Raw genomic sequence first — 18,670 nt, forward strand, 5'->3', positions numbered from 1 at the left:
CCAAAAGGCACATGAAAAGATGCACAACATCACTAACTAGTGGAGCAATGCAAATCAAAATTACAATAAGGTATCACCTCACACCAGTCAGAATGGCCATCATCAAAGAGTCTACATGGGAGTTTCCTGGTGGCCTACTAGTTAGGATTTCAGACTCACAGCTGTGGCTTGGGTTTGATCCCTGGTTGGAGAACTGAGACCAACCCCTACAAGCCATGTGGCATGGTCAGAAAGTCTACAAACAATAAATGCTGGGGGGAGTGTGCAGAAAAGGGAACCCTCCTACACTGTTGATGGGAGTATAAATTGGTAAATCCATTATGGAGAACACTATGGAGATTCCTTTAAAAACTAAAAACAGAGCTACTTTATGATCCAGCAATCCCACTACTGGGCATCTATAGAGAAAACCACGGTTTAAAAGCATAGACTCACCTGAATGTTCAGTTTAGTGCTGTTTAAAATAGTAAAGACATGGATGCAACCACATTTCCACTGACAGATGACTGGATAAAGATGTGGTTCATATATACAAAGGAATATTACACAGCCATTAAAAGAAATGAAGTAATGCCATTTGCAGCAACATCAATGGATCTGGAGATTATCATATAAGTCAGACAAAGACAAATATCATATGATATTCTTTATATGCAGAATCTGAAAAATGACTCAAATGAACCTATTTACAAACCAGAAAGAGATTCACAGACTTAGAGAACAAACTTGTGGTTTCAAGGGGGGAAGGATGGGGAGGACAGATTGGGGGTTAGGGATTGACATGTACACACTACTATATTTAAAATAGATAATCAACAAGTACCTACAATGTATAGCACTTGAAATACTGTTCAATATTCTATAATAACCTGAATGGGAGAAGAATTTGAATAAGGTTATATGAATATGTAACTGAATCATTTTGCTATACACCTGAAACTAAGACATTTTTTAATCAATGCAACTTCAATATAAAAAAACAACATTTTTTAATGTAATAACAGAAAAAAAAATGCAATGTGAACCCTGCCTTATATTTGGGAAGAAGTGAACACATTCTCGAGTGTCCCAGTCACAGTGGCAAGACAGTTATCAGAGAAGTGGTACTATAGCGGGGGGCGGGGGGGCAGTCAACAGAAACAGCCCAGTTTCTTGTACACTGTGGAAGGCCAGAGGAAAAAGTCCCTGAAAAATGCTTGAAAAGATTCTGAAGACATTTAGAAAGTGGTCCTTTGGTAACAAGGTACTTCATCTGTAAAATGGGGCAATAATACTTGTCTCTGCTTTCCTCTAGGAAAGTTATGAAGTGTAAAATAATTCATGACTGTGATGTGTTTGAACACCTTGGAAGAAATATGATATATAAGCATATGATATCATGATTACCTCCATAATAAAAAGAAAATAGTAAAATAACAATAATATGTACATTTTCAACACCTGCAGTTATATATGAAATATGTAACTCTTTTTATTGTTTTCTATCTAATTCACGGCACCTGCATTAAAAAATGCTCCCCAATGGTCCAATTTTTTTTAATATATAAAATTTAGACAGGTACTTATTCTTTTATTCACCCCATTGTGCCTAGGTCTCACAGAACATATTTTAAATAATATACTACCACAAAGAGACCACTTCAATACAAATCTCCAAAGTATGGGTTAGTTAAAAAAAATTACTTTTAAAGGAAAACATCTGGCACCTCATAAATATATATCACCTTTCGTCAAGAGTTTCTCAAACTCTCTTCATATATATTTCACTTATAAGCATTATTAATTCAGCATATTGTACATTGGTTTGAAAGTAGTCCCAAAGCAGAATTACGTATGTAAAATATGTGCTGTAATATCTAGGCCCATGCAGCTCATAAAGAACATTAACCATGATGCTAAATCCTTTTGATTTAATGTGTTCCTTTAGCTAACAGGGGTGATTTTTTAAAGCACAGATACAAGAAAATACTCCAGTTAAGCTTAAAGACAGCTATTTATTCTGACTAATTTTTTTCTCTTTTGTGACATTTAGCAAATTATTCTAGGCTTACATGTAGCTTGTGTCAAAAATATGTCTGAAATACTTTACTCTGGTTTATCTCTTCATCTGAAAATATTTTTCAGAGGTGACTTGCCTTTACAAAGGCTGAATCTGAAACACCTAACTGGTATTTCTCCTGTTTTCAGAGGATACTGTAAAAAAGAATATTCGTTAATGCCCTTCGGCAATTTTTCCTGTCATTAATGATCTTACTGTGAAGTTATTTGTTGTACTTCAGTTTTTGTGTTTTTTTTTTTTTTCTGTACAAGTAAATGCCAGTTCCTCTTGCTGTGTCTTTAATGATGCTGGAGAAAATACAATCAGGTTTATTGTTATATTTTCATAATGGTGCATATATTTAGTTCATAAATCTTACTACTGGAAAAATAATAACACTCCTTTAGCCATTTCTGACAAATTAGAGGCATTTTTCTTTTTGCATTTTCATATTTCTCTCAACCTCTTCAAGAAATGAATGCCACAAAATGGGCAGAGCTAAAGCTAAAAGTTGTCAAGTTTTGTGGCCTGAAAGACTAAATGGGCTGTTTACCTTACTCATATCCCTGGTACCTCATCTAAAACTATTGATTTTCTGGGACTATATTAGGCAGTGGGGATACAGTGACAGAACAGAATTTCTGACCATACAGAGCTTTCAACATGAAAGAGAGCAAAGAATACATAAACAAATAGTTAAATACCTTAAAATTGTTTTAGTGCTCCAAGGGAAAAATATAAATGGATCTGCCTCAGAATTGAAAGAAAGGACTTTCTTTGGATGGTCAGAGGTACCCTCTTTTAATACCTGATGTTAAGGGTATCATGCTGATATCTTGATTAAATAATGAATGAGACATACATTTAACTTCCTTCTCAAAATCATATTAAAATGGCTATCTGAATATACAATATATACAGAGAAAATACTGTATCCAGCATTAGAAAACATGGAATAATGTCTCATACCAGGAACTTCAGGGAAATTCTCTACATAGGAGAATCTGCACAGACAACTTCTTGTATGCACCCAAATGAATACCTTGCTTGGGAAATAAGTGAAGAGATCCCAAAAGAACTCACTAGCAGCAACTTGCAGAAAAACTGGGTATCAGGACAGTAAGACAGTAACTTGTGATTCTATCAGAATTTCAGTTAAGTGCCCAGTTTCTGTCTGCCTTACACATCTGATCCCATGGCACTCGCTCATGATATATCCTGGGAAGTGCCCCTGCTAAATAATAGCTGCCATGGTAAACACAGAAAGGTGGTCTTTGAGTAGAGAGAGGCTCCCACTGCAAAGCCCATCACATTGGTCTCTCTCTAGACATCTCTGGAAATGGAGGTCTAAACTGGCAAAGTAAAACTATGATACATGGGAACTTTATTCTTATCTCTTCATTGAAGGTTGAAAGTCTCACAACCTCCGACAGGTCCCAATTCACACCAGAGCAGAATGATCCAAGAGAGCTCTCTATAAGGAGAAACTAGTATTAAAAAAATCACCGGCTATAGGAAATTACATGAAAGTTCAAGAGTGTAACTCAGAAGAGCAGTCAGAAGAGTGAGGTTTTCTGACAAAATCCTAAACATTTTGAAAGTATGTTTAATCAATGTCCCTTTATAGGACTCAAGGCAACACTGCAGACAACCACAGGGTATCAATCAGAGGAAACTACACAGAGGACAATACAGTCACTGAATTAGAAACCTCAGTGAAGCAGATATTAGCAGATTGAAAAGGCAGGAACTATTATAACTACCCTCCAATTAAAATAAATAAATAAATTTAAGAAGAAAAGGCAGAAACGAATAAAACAAATTTTCACTGTGAGCCAGTCTTCTTAGCACAGTGGAAACAGAAATGAAGAGGATGAACCCTTCTCTTCATGGACTGTATGTTCCATTGGAGAAAGAGAGACAGAGACACAATGAGCAATTAAATATCTGCTTTACTGGAAGATGACACATGTAATCAAAAATCTATTAAAAAAAAAGAGGGAGAAGAGAGCAAGGATGACAGTGAGGTTGCAGTTTACAATGCAGGAGGTCAAAGAAGTCCTCACTGAGAAAGTGACACTAGAAAGACTTGATGTTGTAGAAGATACTGTGTGACTTCTGTAGCCAAGCTGTGAAAGACATGGAAGCTTCTGTCTTGATTTCTTAGTTCACTCTCTAGGGAGGGCCAGCTGTCATGGCTTAAGGACACTCACTCAGCCCATGAAGAGGCTATTATCGAGAAGAAATAATGTTTCCCATCAATAACCAATACCAACTTGCCACACATGTAAGCAGTTGCTTTGGAAGTTAATCTCCCAGGCCCAGTAAATACATGCATACATCAGATGGGTACAGTTCCAGCTAACATCTTGCTGTATCCTGTAAGAAGGGAAGATAGAATTTCTCAGCCAAGATGCCCTCAAATTCTGGAGCCAAAGAATCTGTGAGAGCTAGTATTTAAAATTTTAAATCACTAAGTTTCAGGGATAATTTGCTAGGCAGCAGTAGATAATCAACACACATGTGCAGATATCCAGAGGAAGAACATCCAGAAACATAACCAGAAAGAACAGCAAGGATTAGTCTCTGAGATAAGAATATGCCTAGTGTGTTTGAAGAAGCATAAGGAGGCCAAACTAGCTGGATCTGAGTAAGGAAAAAGAGAACTGGAGTTAAGTGGAGAGGTAGGAGCCAGATGTATAGGACTCAGTAAGCCATGGAGAGAACTTTGGGTTTTATGTCGAAAAAGAAGAGCAAATTTTAAACTCAGAAGTGACATAACCTGATTTAGAGTTTAAAACAGTCACTCTGGCTGAGGCTCCAAATACACTGCTATTGGGTGAGTGGGTGGGGAGTGGGCAGTATGGTGGAGCAAACAGTGAACAAGTCTTGGGTAGAGATTAGTTAGGAGATTATGGTAACAATCCAGGCACAAATGACAGTGACTTATACCAGACTGGGACAGTTTCCCCAGGTGGCTCAGTGGTAAAGAATCTGCCTGCCAATGTAGGAGACGCAGGAGATGTGGGTTCAATCCCTGGGTTGGGAAGCTCCCCTGGAGGAGGAAATGACAACCCCCTCTAGTATTCTTTCTGGGAAAATCCCATGGACAGAGGAGCCTGGCAGGCTACAGTCCACAGAGTCACAAAGAGTAGGACACGACTGAGCACGCACACACACACACATAGTGCCAGTGGAAGTGGCAGAAAGTGGAAAGATTTTGGACAAATATTGGAGAGAAGTCAAGAATTAGATGCAGGGTGAACAAAAAGGAATCTATGATGATTCCTACATTTTTATCCTTAATAAGTAGAGTAACAGCATTAAATCTGAAAGATAATCAAAAGGACTATCTATAATATTTATTGAAGAAACTACAGGATAATGGGAAAAAACAAGTAGGTTAGAAAAAGACTATACTTCCATAAATAAAAATTTTAGTTTGAAATTAAAAATTTTTCCATAATATAGCATACAGAAGTGAAAAGAGTATTATTAGAAAAAAATGAATGTAGTAAAATAATACAGAAAATAGCATAGACAGATAGATAATCTATCACAGATAATATGAGAGATGTTATGAGATAAGGAGGATCTGACATGAATCCAAGGCTGGTAGTTCCATAACACCTAGTAAATTATTGGTAACATGGTAACTCTCAATAAATATTTACATATTTACTGAATTAAAGATAACACTAGGAAAAAGGTGTCAAGAGAAATTCCTATAGCAAGCAGCATAGGAATTTCTAGTTCTACTCCAACAAAAACATCAATTTTATTAACTATGTGCATTCAAAAATATCTTCATATGAATGAAAAATTTAAGGTGAGGGATTACAGCACTTGGGTAAAGCACAAAAATAAGAAAAGATGAAATGAGAAAGGTTAAGAAGCATATACACTACCTCCATCTTCCTTTCCCCAAGCCTGGGCAGCCTGGTGTGGACGAAGATATGCTCCCTGTGGGAGACAGAGAGTGAGGCAAGCACTTGACTTTACCATGGAGCCCAGAACAGACTTAACCCAATTCCAGGCTGACCCCTGAACCTTAGGTCTCTCTTTGCATGCTTCTACTAACTCAGGCCCCTCACTTACTCTGGCATCTGCCAATCCCAGTGGCCTCAGTGGCTCCTGCAGTCTCAGGTAGCACATCCACCACCAGGCTCCCCATAGGCTCCCACAAATCCAGGCCCCTAGCTCACCCCTACTCCCGTCTGCTCCTGAAGACATGGGCAGTTCCTGAGGCCCCAGGTGGCTCCCATGACACCAGGCTGTCAGTGGACTCTAGCAGTCCCAGGCTCCCACCCCAGTGCTGACTGGCTTCTATGACCCAGGGTGCCTCCTATGGCTCTAGGCTTTCAGTGGACTTCTTTGAAGCTAGGCTCTTTGCTTACCTTGCTGCCAGCTGGGTCCCATGGCAACTTTCATGGCACCAGGCTCCAAGTGGGCACCTGTGAATACAGGCTCCCAGCTAAGTTCCATGCCAGGCTAGCTATGATAAAACCAGACTTTTGACCCATACCACTTGTAGGCCAGTACCCACAGACCTAGACTCTAGACTAGCTGGACTAACCCAGGCTCACGGTGCCAGGCTAGGCCCCAGGCCAGCATCTGAGACCCCAGATTATAAGCTGACTCTTGGACCCACAGACTCCAGCTCATCCTGCTAGGAGAATGATATCAAAAACCAAGGCTTCTAGACTGGGTCCTACAAAACCTGGCTGCCAGTTCATCTCAGTATTGGTTGACTCCTGTAGAATCAATATCTAGGTCTGCAGTTGCATATCCAGGCACCAGTTGTGCCTGCCCAAAGACTCTGAGCAGTAAATTCATCCATGGACTCCATCAGGTGGCCCACTCAGAAGCTCTGGACAGATTGAATATGGAGGGCTTTGCCTACTGAAGCCAGTCTGTCAAGACTAGGAGAGGTGCCTCTCAAATGGAAAGACATAAACACAAGGCCACAAGGATCACTGATAATGAAGGAAACAGGACATTGCCAAAGGAAACCATAAAGCTTCCACAACAAATCCTAAAGAAATAAAAATCTATGAATTGTCTGAAAAAAACGAAAATACATGTAATTTGAAATCACACAAAGGAATAAGAAGAAAAAAGAATGAAAGAGTGAATTTTGGGATATCATTAAAAGAAACAATCTAAGTCTCAGAAGGAGAACTGACCAAGAAAAGAGCAGAAAACTTATTTAAAGAAAAAATGGCTAAAAAGTTCCCAAATCTGGAGACATTTCAATAGCCAATTTCATGAAGGCAATAAGTCACCACAAAATTTCAACTCAAAACAATCTAACTCCAAGACACACAATAATACTGAATAAAATAAAGAGGTAGAGGGTAAATCCCTTATAATTTGAGTATGAAGGTTAAAGACAAAAGTAACTACAGAACAATAATTTGTAAATGGATATACAGTATAAATAGACAAAAAGTGAAATCAAAACAAAATATATGAGAGGAAAAAAATGTAGAACGTTTCTATGTGTTTAGGATTATTATCAACTTAAAATAGATCATTATAATTTTTTTTTTCCTGTGAGCCTCATGGCACACAAAGCAAAAGCCTACTGAAGATAATTAATAGACAAAAAGAATTAATACATAACATGGCGCTAGTGGTAAAGAACTGCCTTGCCAGTGCAGGAGACTTAAGAGGCATGGGTTGGATCCCAGGGTCAGGAAGATCCCCTGGAGAAGGAAATGGCAACCCACTCCAGTATTCTTGCCCAGGAAATCCCATGGACAGAGGACCCTGGCAGGCTACAGTCCACAGGGTCACACAGAGTCAGACATGACTGAAGCAGCTTAGCATGAACTATTAAAGAATCATAAATCACAAAGAAAGAGAGCAACAGAAAAAGGAATAAACAAACTATAAAACAACTACAAAATAATTAAAAGGCAATAGTAAATCCATGCCTATCAAAATTACCTTAAATGCCAATGGACTAACTTCTCCAATCAAGAGAAATGGCTGAATGGATTAAAAAATAAGACGCAATGTTATTTATCTAAAAGAGTCTCATTTTAGCTTTAAGGACACACATAGGCTCAAAATGAAGGGATGGAAAATGATTTTCCAAGTAAATGGAACCCCAAAGGCAGTAAATTGCTACATTTATATTAGACAAAGTGAATTTAAATCAAAAAATTTAACAAGAGATAGATAACGCCATCATATAATGATAAAGTGGTCAGTTCATCAGGAGGATATAAAAATTATAATTATATATGCACCCAGAATCAAAGCACCTAAATATATTAAATAGACACTGACATGCAAAGGGAGAAACAGACAATACAATAATAGTTCAGTTCAGCTCAGTCACTCAGTCGTGTCTGACTCTTTGCAACCCCATGAATTGCAGCACGCCAGGCCTCCCTATCCATAACCAACTCCTGGAGTTCACTCCAACTCACGTCCATTAAGTCGCTGATGCCATCCAGCCATCTCATCCTCTGTCATCCCCTTCTCCTCCTGCCCCCAATCCCTCCCAGCATCAGAGTCTTTTCCAATGAGTCAACTCTTTGCATGTGGTGGCCAAAGTACTGGAGTTTCACCTTTAGCATCAGTCCTTCCAAAGAACACCCAGGACTGATCTCCTTTAGAACAGACTGGTTGGATCTCCTTGCAGTCCAAGGGACTCTCAAGAGTCTTCTCCAACACCACAGTTCAAAAGCATCAATTCTTCAGCATTCAGCTTTCTTCACAGTTCAACTTTCACATCCATATATGACCACAGGAAAAACCATAGCCTTGACTAGACAGACCTTTGTTGGCAAATTAATGTCTCTGCTTTTCATTATGCTATCTAGGTTGGTCATAACTTTTCTTCCAAGGAGTAAGCATCTCTTAATTTCATGGCTGCACTCACTATCTGCAGTGATTTTAGTGCTCCAGAAAATAAAATCTGCCACCGTTTCCACTGTTCCCCCATCTATTTCCCATGAAGTGATGGGACCAAATGCCATGATCTTCGTTTTCTGAATGTTGAGCTTTAAGCCAACTTTTTCACTCTCCTCTTTCACTTTCATCAACAGGCTCTTTAGTTCCTCTTCACTTTCTGCCATAAGGGTGGTGTCATCTGCATATCTGAGGTTTTTTATATTTCTTCCAGCAATCTTGATTCCAGCTTGTCCTTCTTCCAGCCCAGCATTTCTCATTATGTACTCTGCATATAAGTTAAATATGCAGGGTGACAGAATATAGCCTTGATGTACTCCTTTTCCTATTTGGAACCAGTCTGTTGTTCCATGTCCAGTTCTAACTGTTGCTTCCTGACCTGCATATAGGTTTCTCAAGAGGCAAGTCAGGTGGTCTGGTATTCCCATCTCTTTCAGAATTTTCCACAGTTTCTTGTGATCCACACAGTCAAAGGCTTTGGCATAGTCAATAAAGCAGAAATAGATGTTTTTCTGGAACTCTCTTGCTTTTCCCATGATCCAGCAGATGTTGGCAATTTGATCTCTGGTTCCTCTGCCTTTTCTAAAACCAGCTTGAACATCAGGAAGTTCACAGTTCACATACTGCTGAAGCCTAGCTTGGAGAATTTTGAGCATTACTTTACTAGTGTGTGAGATGAGTGCAATTGTGCAGTAGTTTGAGCATTCTTTGGCATTGCCTTTCTTTAGTATTGGAATGAAAACTGACCTTTTCCAGTCCTGTGGCCACTGCTGAGTTTTCCAAATTTGCTGGCATATTGAGTGCAGTACTTTCACAGCATCATCTTTCAGGATTTGAAATAGCTCAACTGGAATTCCATCACCTCCACCAGCTTTGTTCGTAGGGATGCTTTCTAAGGCCCACTTGACTTCACATTCCAGGATGTCTGGCTCTAGGTGAGTGGTCATACCATCGTGATTATCTTGGTCATGAAGATCTTTTTTGTACAGTTCTTCTGTGTATTCTTGCCATCTCTTCTTAGGGGACCTCAATACCTCACTTAAACTATGGGGCAATCACCCAGACAGAAAATCAGTAATGAAACATTGGACTTGAACTATACGTTAGACCAAATGGACTTGACAGACATGTATAAAAGAATCCACCAAACATCAGCAGAATACATATTTTTCTCAAGTGCACTTGGAGTTTTCTCCAGGATAGAGTATATTTTTAGAGATAAAATAAGCCATTGCAAATGAAAGATTGAAATCATACCACGTATCTTTTCCAACTACAATGGTATGAAACTAGAGATCAATAACAGGAAGAAAACTAAAAAAAATGACAAATGTGTGTAAATTAGACTACCACTCCTGAAAAACTGATGAGTCAAAGAAGAAATAAAAAGGAAATAAAATTATTTGAAAACATATGAAAGTGGATTCATGTCAATGTATGGCAAAACCAATACAGTATTGTAAAGTAAAATAAAGTAAAAATAAAAATTAAAAAAAAGAAAGTGAAAATATAAAATATCAAAACTTATGGGATGCAGCAAAAGCAACAAATTTTCATGACAAAAATTCTCACCTAAGTGGGTATAGGAGGAACATGCCTCAACATAATAAAGATCATATATAATAAACCCACAGCTAAAATCACACTCAGTAGTGAAATGTTAAAAGCTTTCCTACTAAGATGAGGAACAAGACAAAGGTGCTCATTTTACCACTCCTATTCAACATAATACTAAAATTCATAGTCAGAGAAATTAGGTAAGAACAAATTACATAAGAGGCATCCAAACTGGAGATGATTAAATAAAACTGTCTCTGTTTGCAGGTGACATGACCTTACACATAGAAAGTCCTAAAGATGACATCAAAACATTACTGACACTAAAAAGTGAATTGAGAAAAGTTGTAGGATACACACATCAACATAGAAAATCAGCTGTTTCTATGCACTAACAACTAACTACCGGATAATTAAAATAATCGTTTAATACAGAATCACAAATAATAAAATACTTTAACCAAGGAGCTTGCATTGTAAGTACCTGAGTGTTTTTTGTTTTTATCATAATGCAAATGCCTAACTTAAGCTGTGATTAAGAAATCCAGTTCAAAACACATTGCCAGTCCCATGACTAGATAAAGACCTAGGCTTTGCCCCATGCTCCTACAGCACCAACGTTCATTTTAGAGATCTTCGATTCACTTAGATAATTAACTAGTAGCTGGTGGTTTTTCTCTTCTTGCACTTTAATTCCTCATCTTATGCTTTAAATTCACCAATAATATGTGAACCCACAAAATCATAGGCCTCCACTACTGACCGCAATAAAAGCAGAGGTACCAGGCCTGAGTGTGTATCCATTCTCGCCCATGCCCCCACCCCTCCTCATTCCACCTGAGGCCTCACTGTGTGGCCCTAGGTATGCCATGTACCCTCAAGAGCTGTGAGTAATAAGCTCTGTTGTTTCATAGTCTCTTCATGTTAATTACTGAAGTCATCTTGCAATCATAAGAACTACAGTGCTGGTCCAGCCACAACAATGGTTCCAAAAGGGGATAAGTCTATGGGGAACTTGTCTCAGGCCCAGGTGAGCACCACATCCTGGTATTTCTAGCTAAGATCAATATTTTCAGTAGACTGGGATCAGCATAAAAACAGAGGTGAAAAATCTGTATGCAGAAAATTAAAAGACTTGGATCAATGAAATGGAAGAAGTCACATGTAAGTAGAAAGATATCCTATGTTTTATGAATTGGAATAATTAATATTGTTAAAATGTCCATACACAAAGCCATTTATAGATTCAGTGCAATCCCTATCAAGATTCCAATGACATTTTTTACAGAAGGAGAAAACAATACTAAAATCTGTATAATCTTTTTTGGACAGCCACCAAAAGTAATTATAGTATGGAACTGGCATAAAAATAGATGCAAAGACCCAAAAATCAGAATCAAGAGCTCAGAAATAAATACAAGCATATGCAGTGAATGAATATTTGATAGAGACAAGAATACTCAATGGGAAAAGCATAGTCTCTTCAACAAATGGTGTTAAAACTGTATATTCACAGGAAAAAGGATAAAATTCAACTCATTTTATAACACTCACAAAAATTAACACAAAGTGGATTTAAAGAATTGAATATAAGCATTAATTACAAGAAAAAAGGAAATCCTACCTTTTGTGACAATACAGTTGGACTTTGAGGGCATAAGCCAAGTGAAATAAATCATACAAAGACAAATCTGTTTATTCTTATAACAGATGGAATCTAAAAAGCTAAACTCATAGAAAGAGAGTGGAATGGTAGTTGCCAGGAGCTGAGGGGTAGGGGAATGTTGGTCAAAGGGTACAAACTTCCAGCTATAAGTATATGCAAATGACACCACCCTTATGGAAGAAAGTGAAGAAGAACTAAAGAGCCTTTTGATGAAAGTGAAAGAAGAGTGTGAAAAAGCTGGCTTAAAACTCAACGTTAAAAAAATGAGATCATGGCATCCAGTCCCATCACTTCATGGCAAATAGATGGGGAAACAATGGAAACAGTGACAGACTTTTTTTTTTTTTTGGTGCTCCAAAATCACTGCAGATGGTGACTGCAGCCATGTAATTAAAAGACGCTTGCTCCTTGGAAGAAAAGCTATGGCCAACATTGACAGCATATTAAAATGCAGATACATTACTTTGCTGACAAAGGTCCATCTAGTCAAAGCTATGGTTTTTCCAGTAGTCATGTATGGATGTGAGAAGTGGAGTATAAAGAAAGTTCAGTGCCAAGAACTGATGCTTTTGAACTGTGGTGCTGGAGAAAACTCTTGAGAGTCCCTTGGGCTGCAAGGAGATTCAACTAGTCCATCCTAAAGGAAATCAGTACCGAATACTCATTGGAAGGATTGATGCAGAAGCTGAAACTCCAATACTTTGGCCACCTGATGGGAAGAGCTGACTCCTTGGAAAAGACCCTGATGCTGGTAAAGACTGAATGCAGGAGGAGAAGGGGATGACAGGGTGAGATGGTTGGATGGTATCATTAACTCGATGGACATGAGTTTGAGCAAGCTCCAGGAGTTGGTGATAGATAGGGAAGCCTGGCGTGCTGCAGTCTATGGGTTTGCAAAGAGTCAGACATGACTGAGCTACTGAACTGATAAGTAAGTTCTGGAGATAGAATATAAGATAGTGACTATAATTAACAATATTGTATCATACACTTGAAAGTTAAAATGGTAATATTGTAATGGGATGTAGGTATTAGCTAATTTAAAGTCATTTTGCAATATAACCATGTATCAGATCATCACATTATATATACTAATCTTACATGTATTTTAATAATATCTCAATAGAACTAAGAAAAAAAATGAAAGTGTATATTGCTTGAGAATTTCCACAACAAATCTTTGTATTAACCAAACAGAAAAAAAACATGTAATGGATAAATAAAAATAAATTAAAATTCAAACATTTGTTTAAAATTTCCTAATAATAAAAACAAGAACTGCATGCAAAGAAGAATTAGATTGAGAGCAGAAATTTTTATCAACAATAAAGGCTGAAGCCGTATCTTCAAAATGTTGAACTTAGCACTATATACCTACATAAATTTTCATAAGATCAAAAGGGAAATAAAGATATCTTCAGAGAGATGGAAGGAAATTACCTTTTACAAATTATAAAGGAGATACAGATGGCTCTTGCATGACATAGGTTTGAACAGTGTGGGTCCACTTATAGGAGGATTATTTCAACAGTAAAAACGACAGTACTACACCATCTGTAGTTGGTTGAACCTGTGGATTGGAAACCATAGATATGAAGGAACCAGAAATAAGCAGTAGCCCTGTATATAGAGGACCTATTATAAGTTATACTTGGATTTTCAACTGAGTGGAGTTTAACCTGAGTGGAGTGGGGTTTCAGCTTGACCGTTGCATTATTCAAAGATCGACAATATATCTAAAAGAAGTAGAAAACTAAAAGGAAGGCAGGTAAGTTAGGTCAAAGGCATTGAAAAGGAAGAAACAATTTTACAAAAGCATTGCCTGTTAACAAATAACAATAATAATATCAACAATGACAAAATAATAACGGCTATTTATGAAACAACATAAAATTAATGACTGAAGGAGATCATCAGAATGAAAAGTATTCTAAGATCCTAAGTGAAAGTGAAAGCCGCTCAGCCATGTCTGACTCTTTGTGCCCCATGGATTGTAGCCTGCTAGGCTCTTCTATCCATGGGATTCTCCAGGCAAGAGTACTGGAGTGGGTGGCCATTCCCTTCTCCAGGGGCTCTTCCTAACGCAGGGATCGAACATAGGTCTCCTATATTGCGGGCAGAATCTTTACTGTCTGAGTCATCAGGGAAGCCCTAAGATTCTGACAAATATCAGTCTCAAAATACATAAAGCAAAATTTTATATTTTTAAAACAAAATTTTCCACCGAGGTCTATTAATAGGAGAATACAATTGAGCATTTTTACTTTGTTAAACATCCAAATTTGTTTTAATAGAAAGGCACTGAATCATCAGAAGAAAATTATTTTAGTAATACTGATGTTTTTTGTTTATGTTGTAGCTTACCTAACCCATGCATATCTCTCTAAGCTTTTGACTTATGTTTACCACAGGAAATATCCTTGCCTTCACAACTTACAGTACAGTTTTACAGCTGCATTACTTCAAACTGTAAAGAAACATATTCTCAGGACCGTAAATTTAGTCTTGGTACTTAGACCTAACAAACTAACACGTAACACATGAAAATAAACTATGGTATGAGCTTTCGAAGTTGTCCAAAATACAAGGACATGTTTTCAGAAGATTATTAAAAGACTTATACTTCATAATCAATTTTTATTTGTGTGTGTATATATATAGTTTCAGCAATACATAAACTGTGAACTTCCAGATATTCAAGCTGGTTTTAGAAAAGGCACAGGAACCAGAGATCAAATTGCCAACATCTGCTGGATCATGGAAAAGGCAAGAGACTTCCAGAAAAACATCTATTTCTGTTTTATTGACTATGCCAAAGCCTTTGACTGTGTGGATCACAATAAACTGTGGAAAATTCTGAAACAGATGGGAATACCAGACCACCTGACCTGCTTCTTGAGAAACCCATATGCAGATCAGGAAGCAACAGTTAGAAGTGGACATGGAACAACAGACTGGTTCCAAATAGGAAAAGGAGTATGTCAAGGCTGTATATTGTCACCTTGCTTATTTAACTTCTATGCAGAGTACATCATGAGAAACACTGGACTGGAAGAAGCACAAGCTGGAATCAAGATTGCCAGGAGAAATATCAATAACCTCAGATATGCAGATGACACCATCCTCATGGCAGAAAGTGAAGAGGAACTAAAGAGCCTCTTGATGAAAGTGAAAGAGGAGAGTGAAAAAGTTGCCTTAAAGCTCAACATTCAGAAAACCAAGATCATGGCATCTGGTCCCAACACTTCATGGGAAATAGATGGACAAACAGTGGAAACAGTGTCAGACTTTATTTTTGGGGGCTCCAAAATCACTGCAGATGGTGATCACAGCTATGAAATTAAGAGACATTTACTCCTTGGAAGGAAAGTTATGACCAATCTAGATAGCATATTGAAAAGCAGAGACATTACTTTGCCAACAAAGGTCCGTCTAGTCAAGGTTATGGCTTTTCCAGTAGTCATGTATGGATGTGAGAGTTGGACTGTGAAGAAAGCTGAGCACTGAAGAATTGATGCTTCTGAACTGTGGTGTTGGAGAAGACTCTTGAGAGTCCCTTGGACTGCAAGGAGATCCAACCAGTACATGCTAAAGGACATCAGTCCTGGGTATTCTTTGGAAGGACTGATGCTAAAGGTGAAACTCCAGTACTTTGGCCACCTCATGCGAAGAGTTGACTCATTGGAAAAGACTCTGATGCTGGGAGGGATTGGGGCAGGAGAAGAAGGGGACAACAGAGGATGAGATGGCTGGATGGCATCACTGACTCGATGGACATGAGTTTTAGTGAAATCTGGGATTTGGTGATGGACAGGGAGGCCTGGTGTGCTGCAATTCATGGGGTTGCAAAGAGTCGGGCATGACTGAGTGAATGAACTGAACTGATATATAGTAAAAGGGTGGTTCCAGCTAGAAATTTTATCAATAAAATTCTTTAATATATTATATGACACCAAGATACCAAAGAAACTGTCATGTTTAGAAACCTGAATTCAATATGTACAGGACAATAAGTTCTGTGCTTTTCACTTACCATGCCATACTATTTGAAATTTCTTGTCATTGTGATAAATAATAGTAGAACTAATCTGTAAAGGAAGGCATCTAGAATATGTCACTATATTTACCTAAAGAAAGCAAAGGGAAAAATTAAAAATACTTGAAAATGGTATATATGTTAGACATAAAATATAAAGTAATAAAAAGTTTCCATGGATACCTAATAGTATGTAAGATATGAGTCACTATAGCAACCAAGGTCTAAAATATATAGGAATTAATTTATTAAGAAATGTTCATGAAAGGTATCACAAAACTTTGCAAAGGAACAAAGTATTTTTAAAAGCAAATAAAAGAAACACCCCAAATTTCTGGATGAAAAGAATTCCATTTCTAAAAATTATCTGTAAATACAATGAGATTCTAATCAATATCCAAAAAAATGGCAAAAATGATTTTAAGCCTTATCTGAAAAAATAGTTGGTGCTATCCTCATGCTCTATTCCCTAGAGAAAGTCATGCTTGAGAGAATTATTTGGACTATATTTTACATGTCTCTGAGGAAGATATTACACATATGGATGGAAAATTGGCATGTTACTGTGTATCTTGATAAATGCCCTATTCCACACTAATTTTTTTACAATGCTACTAAGTAGGAAATCATGTTTCAAAATTTAATGTACACTAAATAGATCTTGGTACTCAGAACTGCAAAGAAACAGTGGACCAAGTTTCAACATCTGAGTTTTTCTCTCATAAATGGGAGATAAATACTGATATTTACTGACTACTTATAATTTTCTAGGGGCTTTACATGTATTTCTTCATACAATCTTTATGCAAACATCATGAGATAAAATATTATCAGTAGTTCCATGAAAAAATTCAAGTTCAAAGAAATTCAGCACCAGATTTTCAACTACTTATTGGCGAATTTGATCAGTCCCATGATTTGGAGGCTTTAAATTCAGGTCACTTCACTCTTACTGTTGTTTTCTTATGATTTTATTGCTTTTTTATCACTTTAATAATTTTTAATAATCTTTCAATATTTCCAGTTAGGGCATTCTTCTCTTCATATTATCTGCCAATTCTCATGTTACTTTATTTGCTATGTTTAGTTGAAATTCTATTTATTTATTTATTGTTTTCAATACAAGACACTGAAGTTGTCATAGAAATGTTATTTCGGAGGTATTTTTGGATGGTTTTATTGAGGGAATTTCAAGGACTTCAGTGATCCTGGACCAACTTTCACCGGAATTTTTGCTATGAGGTTCTCAACCATGCAAAATATGTGCATTTTCTTTCTATACCTACATGTAAGGAATGCCTGAGATTCCAAATTCCCCTTAAGTGACATTTTCCCTTAAAAGCAAAATACAAAAATCCCTGTACTTTTTCTTCAAGAAAAGGGGTTGGGGTGAGGAGTGCTGAGTTTTCTGTAGGTGCTTACCTTGCACAGCCCTGAGGCCATGCTGCAAAGCCTGGTAAATCTTCATGAGATTCAGAGTCCACTTCTCCAGTCCTTACAGGACCTTCTAGAACCCCAATCTCTCAACCACTTGGCTATCAACCCTGACCTATCACTTTTGCACTGGTTTTGTAACAGTTCAAGTGGGTATGGATTCACTTAATTCTTTTTAGCTTAGCTACTTAGCTGTTTTAATCTAGCATTTCCACATATATTTTAAAGGAACATTGCCTTTTCCCTCTCTTTTCACATGAACTAAATCTTGGGATCCGATGCTTTTCCCTTGTTTTTTGGCTCTGTTGACTGAGAACTGTTCCTTCACACTCTCACTTTTATTTTTAAGATTCCTATCCATATATTTTCTGTTGTCTTACCTCTTATGTATTGATTTCTTCTATCTTCTCCCCTTTCCCTGGGATGCACCTTCCTCTTTACCTATGTTCAACATCAGCCAACTCCATTTCGCCATCATTTTTTCCACTTTTCATGTAACTTATTATCTTTGAGCTATAAATTTTGTTTGGTTGTCTCCTGTTTTATAAGGATAAAAGTCACAGCTGGAATATTATGTTATTTTTTGTGTGCTTCATTGGTTCACTCAGAACACTACAGGAAATTACAACCAAAATGGGGCTTTAGGGATCAAATTATGATGAAAAATTAATTAAGTTAATTAACTGCAACTTGGAGTTTGAATGAACAGAACTCTTTCAGGTAATTAGCACACCTATAAGCTAGGGACCCTATTATTTAGGGTGTAACAAAGTGTGAAGCTTAAACTGAAATCAGATAATTTATGGAAACTCTTTCTCAACTATAAGTTCTAAATTAATATCAAGTACTTCATTTTTTAAGATAAGATTTGTTAAATATGTCAAGATAGTTTTAGAATGAAAATATTCTATAAATTTGGTTAATGTATAATGTAGAATGAATGATAGGTAAAAATCACAGCAAAGATATTTTAGTTGAGGTGAAGATAAGACTGCTCCATCATTTGGAGGTCATC

Source organism: Capra hircus, chromosome 9, assembly GCF_001704415.2.
Source record: "Capra hircus breed San Clemente chromosome 9, ASM170441v1, whole genome shotgun sequence".
In the NCBI taxonomy this organism is placed as follows: Eukaryota; Metazoa; Chordata; class Mammalia; order Artiodactyla; family Bovidae; genus Capra; species Capra hircus.